At 47.8% G+C, this 13,993-nt stretch overlaps 1 protein-coding gene and 2 long non-coding RNA genes across 3 annotated transcripts in view; 1 reads left to right on the forward strand and 2 right to left on the reverse strand.

The window, feature by feature from the left end:
• TCF7L1 (transcription factor 7 like 1) overlaps positions 1-13,993 on the reverse strand; it is a 161,092-nt gene that overhangs the window by 26,203 nt on the left and 120,896 nt on the right. The gene's annotated exons all lie outside the window — the stretch shown is intronic.
• Positions 67-8,818, forward strand: LOC309612029. Its single transcript, XR_014234895.1, has 2 exons — positions 67-5,402; positions 5,577-8,818. It is a non-coding gene; the product is annotated as an uncharacterized lncRNA (long non-coding RNA).
• On the reverse strand, positions 11,490-13,738 carry LOC309612028. Its single transcript, XR_014234894.1, has 2 exons — positions 13,698-13,738; positions 11,490-11,739 (listed from the first exon to the last, which is right to left on the reverse strand). It is a non-coding gene; the product is annotated as an uncharacterized lncRNA (long non-coding RNA).

Genomic DNA, 13,993 nt, shown 5'->3' on the forward strand with positions numbered 1-13,993 from the left:
CACACACACACACACACACACACACAAACACACACACACACACACGTTGTCTTTAAATGAAAAGCCTCTCCTCAACCCCAGCATGGCAGAGTCTTGGGCAAGAGTCTGAGAGAGGATGGGTGGAGAGGCAGTGACAGGCTCTGGAGTTGAGTGTTCGTGGGTTCAGGTTCTCACTCTGCCAATTATGCTGTGTGACCCTGGATAAGTGTCTTAACAACTCTGAGCCTCAGTTTCTTCATCCATAAAGCAAGGCGATTATCATTAACTTTACACGTTGTTAGAAGGATTAGGGACAATGTCTAGTATTGAACACAGTGCTGTGCACGTGGAAGACATTTGATAAATGGCAGCTATTATTTTCATAAGCAAACCATTAGTCTTTGCCAGGAGCAAAATACACATGTTGTCTGAGTGTCAACACTGATATGGTGCTTCTGGGCAGCAGACCAGCCATGCAGCCTCTTTGTAGAATTCTTGAGGCCACTTTGAAAATTCGAGCTCTAATAGAATGTGGTGGCTCCAGGAAGAGTTTTCCCAAGGAGACAGAAAGAAGTCTTTGAATCATCCCTTGCTCTGGTCATTCAATTTCAGGGGAGGGGGATAAAAATCATGATTTGGCCTTGAGCTCTGAGCACAGGTCAGGAAAGGAGGATGGGCAGTGCCCCTTTGCTCTCCATCAACCACAAAAATTGACTGAGAGGGCAGGGGCTGGGCTTTCCAAAAGGTATCCACAGGCAGGAATAATAACCCAAGGACACATCTGCCAAGGGCCAGCGAGTGGCAGAGACAGCAGCTGGGATGGGCCAAGGATGCTTGGCCATGGGAGGTGGGAATGAATAAGGACAGTTCCACTCGGGACCCTCTGGTGCCCTGCCCCTCCCCCCAAATGAATGCCATCTCTATCCCTGTGCTTTGCTGATCCTATCTGCTTCCTTCCTTCACAACCTCACTCACCTATTTCCCTTCCCAGGAGCCTACACTTCCTAGATGAACTAACCGCGATTTAAATGCCTTTGGCAAGTTAATAGCACTGGACAAACATCGGTCTAGTGAGTTAAACTCATTTCCTCAGTGAACAACAACATTTGTGCTACGCTGGCAGTTTTCAAAGCAGACTTAACACACGTAAACCAGTTTAATCTCCACAGCACCCCTGCTACGACAAGTCAGGGTGACTGTCCTAATTTTCAGACGAGCTAATGGAGGTAAATTCAGGGTAAGTGACTTGCCCACGTTATGAGGAGGTGGAGCTGAGGTCTCTTGACTTCAAATCCCACACTCTTCACCACAACATGAGTCATAAAGCTTTTCCTAACACTGTCCTCTTGAACATTCCACTGCTCCCCACAGCCTCTGCTCTGATGGCCTTTTCTCTCTCCTCTTCCGTCTCGCACAGGGTTGGCCACCCAGAAGCTGAATGAATACATACATACATGGCCATGTTCTCCTGTAGGGACACTTGAGGTGGCTGGAGCTTACTTACCCTTGAGTGCTAACCATCACACTCTTCTCTCTACAACCCATATCAGGTGCTAAAGAGAAGTGTCCCAAATTTACCCCTCGCCACATGAAACACAAAAGAAGTGTTCCTAAAATCCATCAACTCTATCAGCATCTGAGTCCCTATTTAGAGTCACAAAGATCCACACTGAACACTTCTTCACTCTTGTTGCTTACCAGGAATGCTCTTAGACCATGTCAGGGTGGCCCAGAGAAATCGATCTGAATCCTGGTTTGGGACAGTGCTGCGGTTTTGGGTCTTTAAGAATACTATCCGCTGACCTTATGGGCTGTTAGACATAGCAGGCTTGCAGGGTGCTTGCACAGAGTTTCTCAACCGTGGCACTATTGACATTTTGGGCTAGAGAATTCTTTGTCGTGGGGCTGTCCTGTGCATTTTAGGATGTTTAGCAGCATTCCTGGCTTTACCTACTAGAATCCAGGGATGCTGCTAAAAATCCCTGCCAGTAGCTCCCACTCTCCGGCCCAGCTGTGATTAGCAAAAATGTCTCCAGACTTTGCTAAATATCTCCTGGAGGGGCAAAACTGCCCCCCAGTGAGAACCACTGCTCTAGTGGTTGAGGAGCTGGTACCCACTATACTATAAGATGCATGAGGGTCCATATGCCTCGGTACTGGGGCGATCAATGTACAAACATACATATAAACACATACACACACGCATAATAAGGGTTTTTAGTAGTAGCTACTATTTATGATTGTGTATCATGTGCTTGGTGGTTATGTACCCCCCAAGACATCTGGGCTTCTGATGGGAGGAAACCACAGTGGCCTCTTCTCCCCTTAGGGTCCACTCTTTTTTTTTAAATTGAAGTATAGTTGATTTACAATGTCAGTTTCTGGTGCACAGCCAAGTGATTTAGTTATACATATATATGTATATGTATATTCTTTTTCTTTATAGGTTATTACAAGATATTGAATGTAGTTCCCTGTGCTATACTACAGTAGGACCTTGTTTATCTATTTTATATACGGTAGTTTGTATCTGCTAATCCCAAACTCTTAAGTTAGCCCTCTCCCACCCTATTTCCCCTTTGGTAACCATAAATTTGTTTCCTATGTCTGTGAGTCTGTTTCTGTTTTGTAAATAAGTTCACTTGTATCATATTTTAGATTTCCACATATAAGTGATATCATATGATATTTGTCTTTCTCTGTCTGACTTACTTCACTTAGTATGATAATCACTAGGTCCATCCATGTTGCTGCAAATGGCATTATTTCATTCTTTTTTTAATGGCTGAGTAATATTCCATTGTATATATGTACCACATCCTCTTTATCCATTCATCTGTCAATGTACCTTTAGGTTGCTTCCATGTCTTGGCTATTGTAAATAGTGCTGCTATGAACATAGGGGTGCATGTATCTTTTCAAATTACAGTTTTCTCCAGATACATGCCCAGGACTGGGATTGCTGGATCATATGGTAACTCTACTTTTAGTTTTTTTTTTTTTTTTTTTAAGGAACCTCCACACTGTTTCACATAGTGGCTGCACCAATTTACATTTCTACCAACAGCGTAGGAGGGTTCCCTTTTCTCTACATAGGGGCCACTCTCACTCACTAATTTTAACTGAAACCTGGAGGCTTGGAGGGTGGGTGAAAATTTTGAGCCCCGTCCACTGCTGAAGTCTGGCTCCTTACAGATAAGACAGGCGTGGAGAGGTGGTTCTGGGAATAGTGTGTGTCTTCCCAGGACCCTTCCTGCTCCAGTCGATGACGGGGGCTGAGGGGTGTGCCTGTGTTCAGAGAGGGCTTCATTCCGAGTCGTAGGGAAGTGGAGGGTTGTCACTTCCCCCTTTCCACTTTTCTGCTTTTTTTTAAGATTTTGAAACCAGTGGTGGGAGCAGGGGATGGGAGAAGACCTGTAAGAGTTGGAGTCCCTGCAGCTTAGTCATGGAAGGCCTCTGGATTGTAATTCTGAGGAAAGGAGCATTCTAAAGGGACAGCTGAGCTTCCCAGAACCATCAGTTGGGGCAGAAGGAGCCAGCAACACCACTTATAACCCTTCCCAACCTCCTTCCCAGAAATCTGGAGGTGGCTCAGCCCAATGTTCAGCTGAAATAAATCTCTCTTGGCTGTAATTCTCATGTGCGGCCAGCCCCACAGGGCTAATCACTCATTGGTGGGGAACATGTTCCTGTGGATTAAGAGATGTGTGGCTAAGCCTAGATTCTCTGCACAGTAATGGCATGTGGGCAAATTAAAACTGCTGGTTTCTCCAAGCCCAGGCTAGGCTCCATCCAACTGGCCACAACTGGCTCCTGACCAGTCTATCATGGCCAGACTTCAGCACCTCCCTCCTGGGGGATGCTCACCGTGATGGACCGCATGGGACCCGTGTGGCATCAATGCACTGACGGCCGAGCAACAGCAACAGCCACCACTTATGGGATAAGCGCTCTCTTCTGATTCTCAAAAAACAGAAAGAAAAAACTAAACCCAAATGGTGAGGACTGTTAACCCTCGATTTACAAATGCTACTGAACAACATGCTGCTGTGTGCGGTGACCCTCTGAGACAGGCCAGACAGGCAGTTTCCCAATCTTACTGAATCTGGGAAACTCTTTTTGTGGGACTGGAGTTCCGTGGAATGCATTTGGGGAAGTCCTTTTTTTTTTTTTTTTCTTTTTTGGCGACGCCGCGTGGCATGCGGGATCTTAGTTCCCCGACCAGGGATCGAACCCACGTCCCCTGCAATGGAAGCTCGGAGTCTTAACCACTGGACCACCAGGGAAGTTCCCCCCACTTTTTTTTAATAGTTGATTTACAATGTCATGTTAGTTTCAGGTGTAGAGCACAGTGATTCAGTCATACATACATATATATTGGGAAGTTCTGCTATTGTGGGTCACAGTTAAGTATAGTGAGGCTGTGGTTTAGAACCTGTCTTTTTACCTTGTTATGGAAGGATGATTCTGTTCCTATTTTTAAATCGTTTTCCCTGGGACAGTTGTTGAATTCTCTCAGAATCCACCAAAATGGTGGTTTCTCTTATTTGCCTCGGACATGAGATGGATACACAGTAACAGATTTTCTTACACTGAAGCACCTTGTATTCCCCAGGTAAACCCTGTTCGGTCACGGTGGCTTGTTCGTTCTTGTATATATTGTGGAATGCTACACATGAGTGTTTTAAGATTCATACTTCTACGTTCCGAAGAGTGAACAAGTTTTCTTTCTTTTTTTGGTGACGTCTTTATCAAATGTTGCTATCAGTGTTATTTTGGCTTTATCATGTATACGGGTGCTGCTTGCTGCTCTTTTTCTTAATGTTCTGGGTCCCTTTTGGGTCTCTTGGGCCCCCCTCCAGTACCCTCCTTGGGGATATCCCTTGGCCAGGTGGGCTGTTTCCGCTCAACTTGGGCCTAGGGAAGGGTCCCTCTGCAGCGTCTCTCACTGGAGAGCTAGAGCCCTCTTCTTGCAGGGAGGTGGGGCACTGGGCCCACAGAATCCCGCTTAGCTTGGAGACTGTGCAGCAGATTAATTGCAGCTGTGCCCTGGAATTTCCCCAACATACAAATCTTCATGATGTAAAACAGCTGGGAGGAAATCCCAGCATGCCCTGTCCAGAGGCAGAACTGCCAATGAGCTCTGGAGATTAACCCTCCGCCTCCCAGAAGGTAGGAACGGCCCCTCCCCCAGCCAGGCCCCCCAGTTCCAAGCTTGCTTTGCTGGAGACAGGCGTCTCCAGGACTCTTGGGAACGCCCACATTCTCCCCACTCATAGGTTCTCACAGAAAACCCTTTAAGCAGGGCTCGGGCAAGAGAGGAAGCAAAGCCTCATGTTACAGACTCAAATCGCAGTGTTCCCAGAGGGGGGGTGCCCTACAGCTGGAAGTCAGGAAGCAAATCAGCTCCAAAAGATGCCCAGGTGAGAAGACCCCACTCCACAGAATCCCTTCTGCTTCTCCTTGGTGGGAGGGACAGGCCTGGTGCACACAGAAGGGGCCCCTTTCTCTACCTTTCCTGTCTCATGGTTTTTGTGCTTCAGAGCAGAAGCTTACCAGTTTAGGTGACCAGTCTTTCCTGCCTCTCTGGTCCCCAGTGGTGAATGGAGATTCTGGGACCCCATGAATAGAGAAAAGGCCTTCCCAGGATTCCCTCCCAGGAGATCATGTGGTGCGGCAGCCACCCAGGGGCACAGGCTAGAAACCCAGCCCCACAGGCAGATGGCCGTCCACCCCACAGCAACGAGGACATCGTGCAAAATGCTCTCCACTTCCTTTTAAAGACGATCTTTAACATCAAGAATCGTATCATAAATGAAAAATGTGAACAATCTATCACAGTTTTTCCTTACTTTCCATTCTGCCACAATCGGGGATGAAATTGTTCTTTGGGACAATTGCAGTGGTTTCCCAGACCCTACAAGAGTTCAGACATCTAAAAACCAACCTAGGGACTTCCCTAGTGGTGCAGTGGTTAAGAATCCGCCTGCCAGTGCAGGGGGACACGGGTTCGAGCCCTGGTCCGGGAAGATCCCACATGCCACGAAGCAACTAAGCCCGTGCGCCACGACTACTGAGCCTGCGCTCTTGAGCCTGCGAGCCACAACTACTGAGCCCATGTTTCACAATTACTGAAGCCCACGCAACTAGAGCCCGCGCACCGCAACGAAGAGCAGCCCCCGCTCGCCGCAACTAGAGAAAGCCCGCGCGCAGCAACGAAGACCAATGCAGCCAGAGATAAATAAATAAACAAATAAATAAATAAAACAGTTGATTTGACTGACATTCAACTAAATTTTTAAAAATAATAAATAAATAATAAATAAAAAAATAAAAACCAACCTACCAGATCTCTTCTCTGCTGAAAATCCTTTCCTGGGTGGTTGCTGGGTCAGGGGATACTCACCAGCAATCTAGGGCCAACCTATCCTCTGGCTCCAACCCTCACCATCCCCACACCCCCTCACACCAGCTGCACTAAAGTTCTTTTCTTTTTTTTAAAAAATAAATTAATTAATTTTTGGCTGCGTTGGGTCTTTGTTGTGGTGCGCGGGCTTCTCATTGCAGTGGCTTCTCTTGTTGCAGAGCACAGGCTCTAGGCACACGGGCTCCAGCAGTTGTGGCTCGTGGGCTCTAGAGCGCAGGCTCAGTAGTTGTGGCTCACGGGTTTAGTTGCTCCGTGGCATGTGGGACCTTCCCGACCAGGGCTCGAACCCGTGTCCCCTGCACTGGCAGGCGGATTTTTAACCACTGCGCCACCAGGGAAGTCCCTGCACTAAAGTTCTTAATGCACTCTGACTGTGCCATATTGCTCGACTGGTTCTTGGCCTGGTGTATCCTTTACTCGTGGGAAACTCTATCCCCTCCTTTAAAACCTGGCACCAAGGTCACCTTCCCTGACAAGGCTTCTCCAGCGGCACACAATGGCCAGTCACACTCACCTCTGGGCCCCAGCTGTGCTTGGTGTTCCCATGGCACTCAGTATGCTGCTGTTGTTACCCGTTTGCAAATTCTGCCTGTCTTTTGAACCGTCAGTTCCTCAACGGTCACGTCCGCATCCTCAATTCCTTGCCCAGAAGCCAACATTCATGATGCCTCCAGACCCTGTCCCACCTTGAGCTTAAGCATGTTACCAATCTCATAAGCCCCAGTTTCCACATCTGTAACATGGGTCATCCAGCCTCTTCCTGAATCCTTTAGAGACATGAGACACACATAATGGAGCCCCTTTCACTCTTAAGCGATTGGTCCTCACTTCAGTTGGCTTAGTATTGCCGAGAATTTGTAAATGCAGCCTGGAGGCTGTGATACCCAACCCTGCCTGTTCCTGGAGGCTTCTTAAAGTCCTCTATCTTCTATCAAAATGGACATGTTGATCTAAATTTGAAAACGTACCAACATTGAGTAATGAACTCATTAGTGAGGAGACAGAACAGCTTTCCCAAGTGGGAACAACGTTTAGTTTTCAGAAGTCGCTGAGGAAGATAAAATGAAAGTATTAGAAGAACTGGTTCCCAAACACGATGGATTAGACACAACTCCAGGAGCAAAAGCATAAAAAACAAGGTTTACACCCTTATCCCTTATTACCTTTTTCTAAAGATGAGTAGTTTCTGCATTTGCTTAGTTTTATGAATGGCACTAACCCCCAAGTACAATCACCTTCTTTGTTTCGCTCAAGTGTAGAAGGCTGGGTTCCTTTTTCTTCTTCTTTTTAAAAAATATTTATTTATTTATTTATTGGCTGTGCCGGGTCTTAGTTGCAGCATGTGAGATCTAGTTCCCTGACCAGGCATTGAAGCTGGGCCCCCTGCATTGGGAGCACGGAGTCTTAACCACTGGACCACCACGGAAGTTCCCTGGGTTCCTTCTTGAGGTTTTGTTGATAGGTGAGTTGTTACAAATAAATCCAATTAATAAATCCACAAAGCCCTATAATAAGTGACTATTCAACTTGATACAACACACACAATTTTCCTTGGAAAAGTTATTTAGAACCACAGTTTGGTAGTGTTTTAAACCAATGAAGTGACTTTTGTCTGTCTAGCACCTGTCACAGCAACTTAGTCAACAAATATTTTTGGAGCCCCTCTGTGTACTGGCAGCAGAGGGTCTCCAAGATTATTCCACGACTGAAGAGTAAACTCAAAAATAAGACTGGGCTGGGGACTTCCCTGGTGGTCCAGTGGTTAAGAGTCCGTGCTGCCACTGCAGGGGGCGCGGGTTCCATCCCTGGTCCGGGAACTAAGATCCCACGTGCTGCGTGGCACAGCCAAAAGAAAGAAAAAAAAAAAAAAGAGTGGGATGGCTGGGTTTCAGTTTCCCCATAAACACCCATTTCCTCCCCTTCCCCCCCAATAATTCCCCTTCTTTCCTGGATGGCCTCAAACGACTCTCTTCCCCTCCCAATTCAGAGAATCTGGCCATTTTGCCTACCAGATTTGATGAAAGGGTTATTTTTAAAATTGGCTCCCCCCCCAGAGGCCAATTTCTAGTGGTGGAAGACAGAGCACAGAGGTGACACAGCAGGGTTCCAGGCTCTTCCTAACTTCTCTGGACTAGATCATCTCACCTTTAAAATGGGGCTATTTTACTTCATCAGCCTGAAGGCCGGGACCTGGATCAGCCAGCCTCCTATGGAAGAAAAATCAAAGGCAGCTGTTTCTCTAAAGCACAGTGGATGCCTAGGAGTGGAGCCTGGGTTGAGGTGCTCCCTGGATACAGAACCAGGAGTCCTAGCTGATCCCCACTTCCGAGCTGTGGACCTGAGGACGTGACCTGACCTTTCAGAGCCTCTGCTTTCTCACCTGTAACATGGGAATAAAGGGTTTTTTATTTAGAGGGGTGATCCCTCGGAGAGGACCAAGAGCTGGGCACGCGGCAAGCTCTCGGGAAATGTGTGTTTAGTCACTAAAACTTAGTTATTGTTGCTCAGTGAGCATTACCTGCACTTCTCCCAGGGACAGCTCATTAACAGGCTTTGGCTCCTCACTCATCTCTGGGTGCTTCGTGGGGAGAGGTCCTGCGTGGGTAAATGTTTAACAGCTGGCTCTCTAAGCAAAAACAAAAAGATAAGCCCTGCTTTGCAGCATTTGCTGGGATTCACGGTGTAAATATTCCCACCGTGGCTGATTGCAAGCTCCCGCAGTGAGTCGCCGATGGCAACGTTGGGAAGAGATGCTTGTAACTGGCTGGGGCAACACCAGTGAGTGTAGGCGGGAGCTGAGGGGGTCTCAGGTCTGCCCCGACTTGCTGGGACTGCTGGCTGTGTTCACAGATGGCTGGAGGCTGACACGTGTGGTCTTGAGGGAGAGCTGGACACTTGGCCGAGCGTGTCTTCCTGGCCGCTGTGTGCTCCTTTCAGAAGGAGCAGGGGACCTCTGTCCCCAGAGCTCTGGGTACAGCCGCTCTGTGGTAAAGGGACTTCTGGGGCAGAGACCTGGGCTTTCCAGAAAAGTCAAAGTTAAACAAACTGCTTTTGGGTCCTCATTTTCCAAGCCTGGAGCTACAGGCCTCCTGAGTCCTATGTAGCCTCTTGCAGTGGCTTTGAACTTGGGTCTGCTGGGCCCAGGTAGTTTCTGCGCTCACTGCCCGACAATGGACACACCATAGAGAAGCTTCTTCACGGGAACTGGCCTTGGATGCCGGGCCCTCCTTCCCCGGGCGGACCCCTGCCTGACCAGTCCTCCTCTCCCCTCTGGCTCCGGCCTTGTCGTGGCCATGTCTGGCGTATACTGACGGTACACCCCTGCTATCACGTACGATCACCTGTCCTGGCCCCGCTGTGGCCTCTGCCCTTGCACCACGTGTGCACCTAGAGCTGACCCTACACCAGTACATAGGGAGCTGCCTCATTCTGCTAACGGCCTCACAGTAACTGCAGCATGGAGGTACCATAATCTACTAAACAGTCCCATAACCGTAGACATACAGGTGCTTCCCAGTCTTTTGCCGCCATGAATATCCTCATCATTTTGCTCACGTCTGAGTATAATTGTAGGACCCATCTCCAGTTGTGAGGGGACCGCTAGGTCAAAGGTATGTACACTTAGCTTTTTGAGAAGTATTACCGAAGACCTCCCAGTCTACACTGCTCGCTACCAGCAACACACGAGAGCGCTCATCTCCCCAAGCCCTTGCCCACACAGTGTTATTCAACGTAACCATCTTTACCAGATGGGCAGGTGAAAAACCGTAGCTCACTGTAGTTTCAATTCACATTTCTCTTGTTGTAAGTGAGGCTGGGAATTGTCACAAGTACAGGTACTGGGTTGAAGGACAGAAAAAAGATGTGTAGCCGAAAGGGCTTACAGTCTATGGGGGCGGCAGGGAAAGGGTGAGAGTGAGTGAGAGGGGTCGCTGGGGTTCCTCATAGTTACAGAGGACTGTGCAGCCTCTACTGCATTTGACCTTCACTCGGGCAGAAAAAGGGCAGATGTGATAGGAGCCGAGGGCACGGTGCCTGGGGCATGGACGCGAGTGGAGGGAGAGGGGAGCCCAGGAAGTCACTGCTGCTTCCACTTCCCACCACCGTCCCACCCGTCTCTGTGACTGCAAGGCTCTTGATGACTCGAGAAAGAAAATAAAGGCAACTGGCCTTTTACCTGCCAAATCCTATAGGCATCTCTGGGGAAACACATTTCCTGCCCGGAAGCCCTCTCCCGCCTTGGCTCCTGTGGTTCCAGGTTTTGTGTGGCCTCTGGTTGGTCTGCATTTATTGACCTGCATAAATGTCTCGGACCAACTCTTCAGTGAGAAAAGCCAGTTACGGCGGAACCCGGAAGGACAGTGACCAAGATGTTCTCACTGGGTTTTAGCATTTGGGGCAATTCTCTTACTTTCTTCTTTGCGCTTTTCTTATTCATTTGAAATTTTTACAATGACTGTATAGCGTACTATCGCAACAGTAAGCAAAGCTATTAAAATAACAGCAACCCTAGGTTAATTATTTTCATCCCCCCAACCTGTGCCTTCAGTTTTCCCAAGTAGAAACCTCAAAATCTACCACCTTGATGTCTTCAGCTGCCTCCCCTACCTCCTGTTGGCCACCAAGTTCCATGGATCGTGGGCATCTTTCTAGATTCTAGGGATTCAGGTCCTCCCTATTCACAGCTGGGCCACTGCAGCACCTGCAGCTGGTCTCCTGGCTCCTGTTCAGTGTCTGCTCCACACCATCCCAGAGGCACTTGGGGGGAGCAACCCAGTTCGAAGGGGGTGGGGGTGGGCTGCAGGTCATTTGGTCTCAGATTGACAAAACGTCTGTTGTCCCTATCAAAGAACATATCAAAGAAGTGGTGAATGGAGATTAAGGGGTCCCAATCCTCTTCCACAGTGTCACCACTGCTTCTGTCTCTCTCCCCATCTCTTCCCATCCACCCTTTACTGGCTCCCAAAAACATCTTTCTAAAACATAAAACTACCCTATTTAAAGCTATCAGGTGGCTTCCCATTCTTACAGAACTGCCTACTTAGACTTATAAAACTGACCAAGAGGCAGTGAAAGCTCTGTACAGAACACTCCATAAATGTTTAATGGGTACCTCCTCTATCAGGTGGCGGTTTATGTGCATGATATGCCACAGGGGAGATTTTTTAAAAGCCATATAAACAACTAGAATATAAGTCAGCAGATGACAGGTTCAGAGAAGAGAGGGATTGCAGTGGGCAGGAGTCTCGCGGAAAGACCGGAAGACTTCACAAAGGAGGTGGCATCTGAGCTGGGTCACACAGGGAGAATACACTTCTGTAGTCATTTACTTTCTTTAAAAAAAAAAATTAATTAATTATGGCTACACTGGGTCTTAGTTACAGCATGCAGACTTCTTAGTTGGGGCATGCGGACTCTTAGTTGTGGCACGTGGGATCTAGTTTCCCGAGCAGGGGTCGAACCCGGGCCCCCTGCACTGAGAATGCAGAGTCTTACCCACTGGACCACCAGGGAAGTGCCTGTAGTCATTTACTTTTGAAAGCACTTTGATTACCTCATTTGATCTTACTGACCCCTAAATATGGATAAAGCAGATATTATCATGCTCATTTTAAAGATGGGGCAACTGAGCCTGCCGGAAGCTCTCGGATTTACACAAGGGTCATGAACTAGTTGATGGTCCAGTTGGCACGGGAATATGGGGCTTTGGACTTTTATGGTATGACTCAGAGGGTACGAGGGCATGCTCTCTGTCTTCTAGAAGCTTCAATTTCATCCTGGAATCTTGGGATAGCAAATACCGGGCATGGGTGCTGCCACACTCCCCTGGTGGACCCATGGCAGACATTGCTAATAGATCATGGGACTTCTCCCAATTAATGTTGGGTTAAGACCTCAGAATTCTCAACCCAGTGCACCAGGCAGCAACTAATAGTTGGTTAAAATTGATGTGTGAGGTGTAGGCTATTTATTCTGATTTAAGCCTGAAGTAGATACAGATATTCCGGCTGGCGAAAAGGAGAGGTGAGACCAGGCCTCAGGAACATTTCCCTCCTGGCTGGCACGTGAGGAACTAAGTTCCTAGACAGAGGGGAAGGAGTCATGGAGAATGTGACTGGATAGCAAAACCTGTAATGACTGCAAAGCCCATTGACCAAAAGCAGGCCTGGGAATTCTGAAGTTTATGGATTTCCCCTGTGGGAGGAGAAGCTGGAAGGCATCCCAGGTATTGAGGAGAAAGGAAGCAGGATCTGTGGATAATCAATGGGGAACAGGAAGCACTTATCTGGGGCCAGTAAAGCACACAACACAAAAGAACAGCCAGGAGGCCCGGAGCTGCCTCCCAGTGCATGGAGCTCCGAGGGCCTCTCTCCAGAAGCCTTCTCCGTGGCTCCCGCAGGCCCAGCAGTGGCCAAAGTCAACAACTCCTGGGCACCAGGAAATGGGAAATGTCTGACGAGGTCCCTCAATAGGTGGGCAGTTCTGGGAGAGATCTTGGATCCCACCGGCGAGACAGGATGCTGAGAATAAGGCCACACTAGCCATCTCTACACAGGGCTGTCACTCCTGATAACGGAGTCCAAAGTCCAGGTTCCTGCATCCGATGCTGCTGTGTATGCAAATTTCTGTGCACGAGTGGGTTAGTCACGCAGAGGGAACCAAAAAAGATTCTACATTCATATGGAAGCGAGGCTGCAGGAAATTAGGATAGGATAGTGGAAGGGCTAAGAAAGTAATGTTTATGGTGGGTACATTGTATGTTGATACTTTATATGCATTATCACACCAAGCTCATGCCTCCTCCTCCTCACTTCATTTTAAAAAATTTATTTATTTAATTTTTAAATTTATTTTTAATTTTTTTCTTTTTGGCCACTCCATGTGGCATGCAGGATCTTACTTCCCTGACCAGGGATCGAACCTGTGCCCCCTGCAGTGGAAGCGTGGAGTTTTAACCACTGGACCACCAGGGAAGTCCCCTCCTCACTTCATGAAAGGGTACTGCACCTCACTCCCAATTCCCATCTCAATTCTATTAAATACCATCTCCTATTTTTAGTATTAAAATGAATACTTTAGTAGGCATTAGCATATAATATATGTGTGTGTGTGTACATATATATATGGAAAACTGCTTTCTTGGACACTGTTGCTTTCAATAAAGTTCCATTTTAAAAAGTAGAAATAAAGTGAGTCAATTCAAAGAAAAATGTTAAGTAGATGCCATAGGTGCTATGTGGCAAAGATTATGTACATAAGGGACATTTGAGGAACGCTGTTGTAGACTCACGTGTTTAGTATGGTCATCCAGAGGCTACAGCAAATTACAGGTGACATCCCTAGGAACTGGGAGAGGTCTGCAGACATAACCCCAAAGTCAGCATGTCCCAAGACACACCACTATTTTCTTCCCAAATGCTTCTCACCCAGACCCACCATCCTCTTGTGCACTCCCAGGTCAAAACCTCAGAAATCTTTCCCTCCACCCTCTCCCTCACCGCTGGCTAAGTCCTGTCCATGGGCTGCCCCAGTATTTTTTTCATCTCTACCACCCCTGACCTTGCAATGGCTTCCTAGTTCCTCCTG

The sequence above is a fragment of the Balaenoptera borealis genome, assembly GCF_965194805.1.
Source record: "Balaenoptera borealis genome assembly, chromosome: 15".
NCBI classification, from domain to species: Eukaryota; Metazoa; Chordata; class Mammalia; order Artiodactyla; family Balaenopteridae; genus Balaenoptera; species Balaenoptera borealis.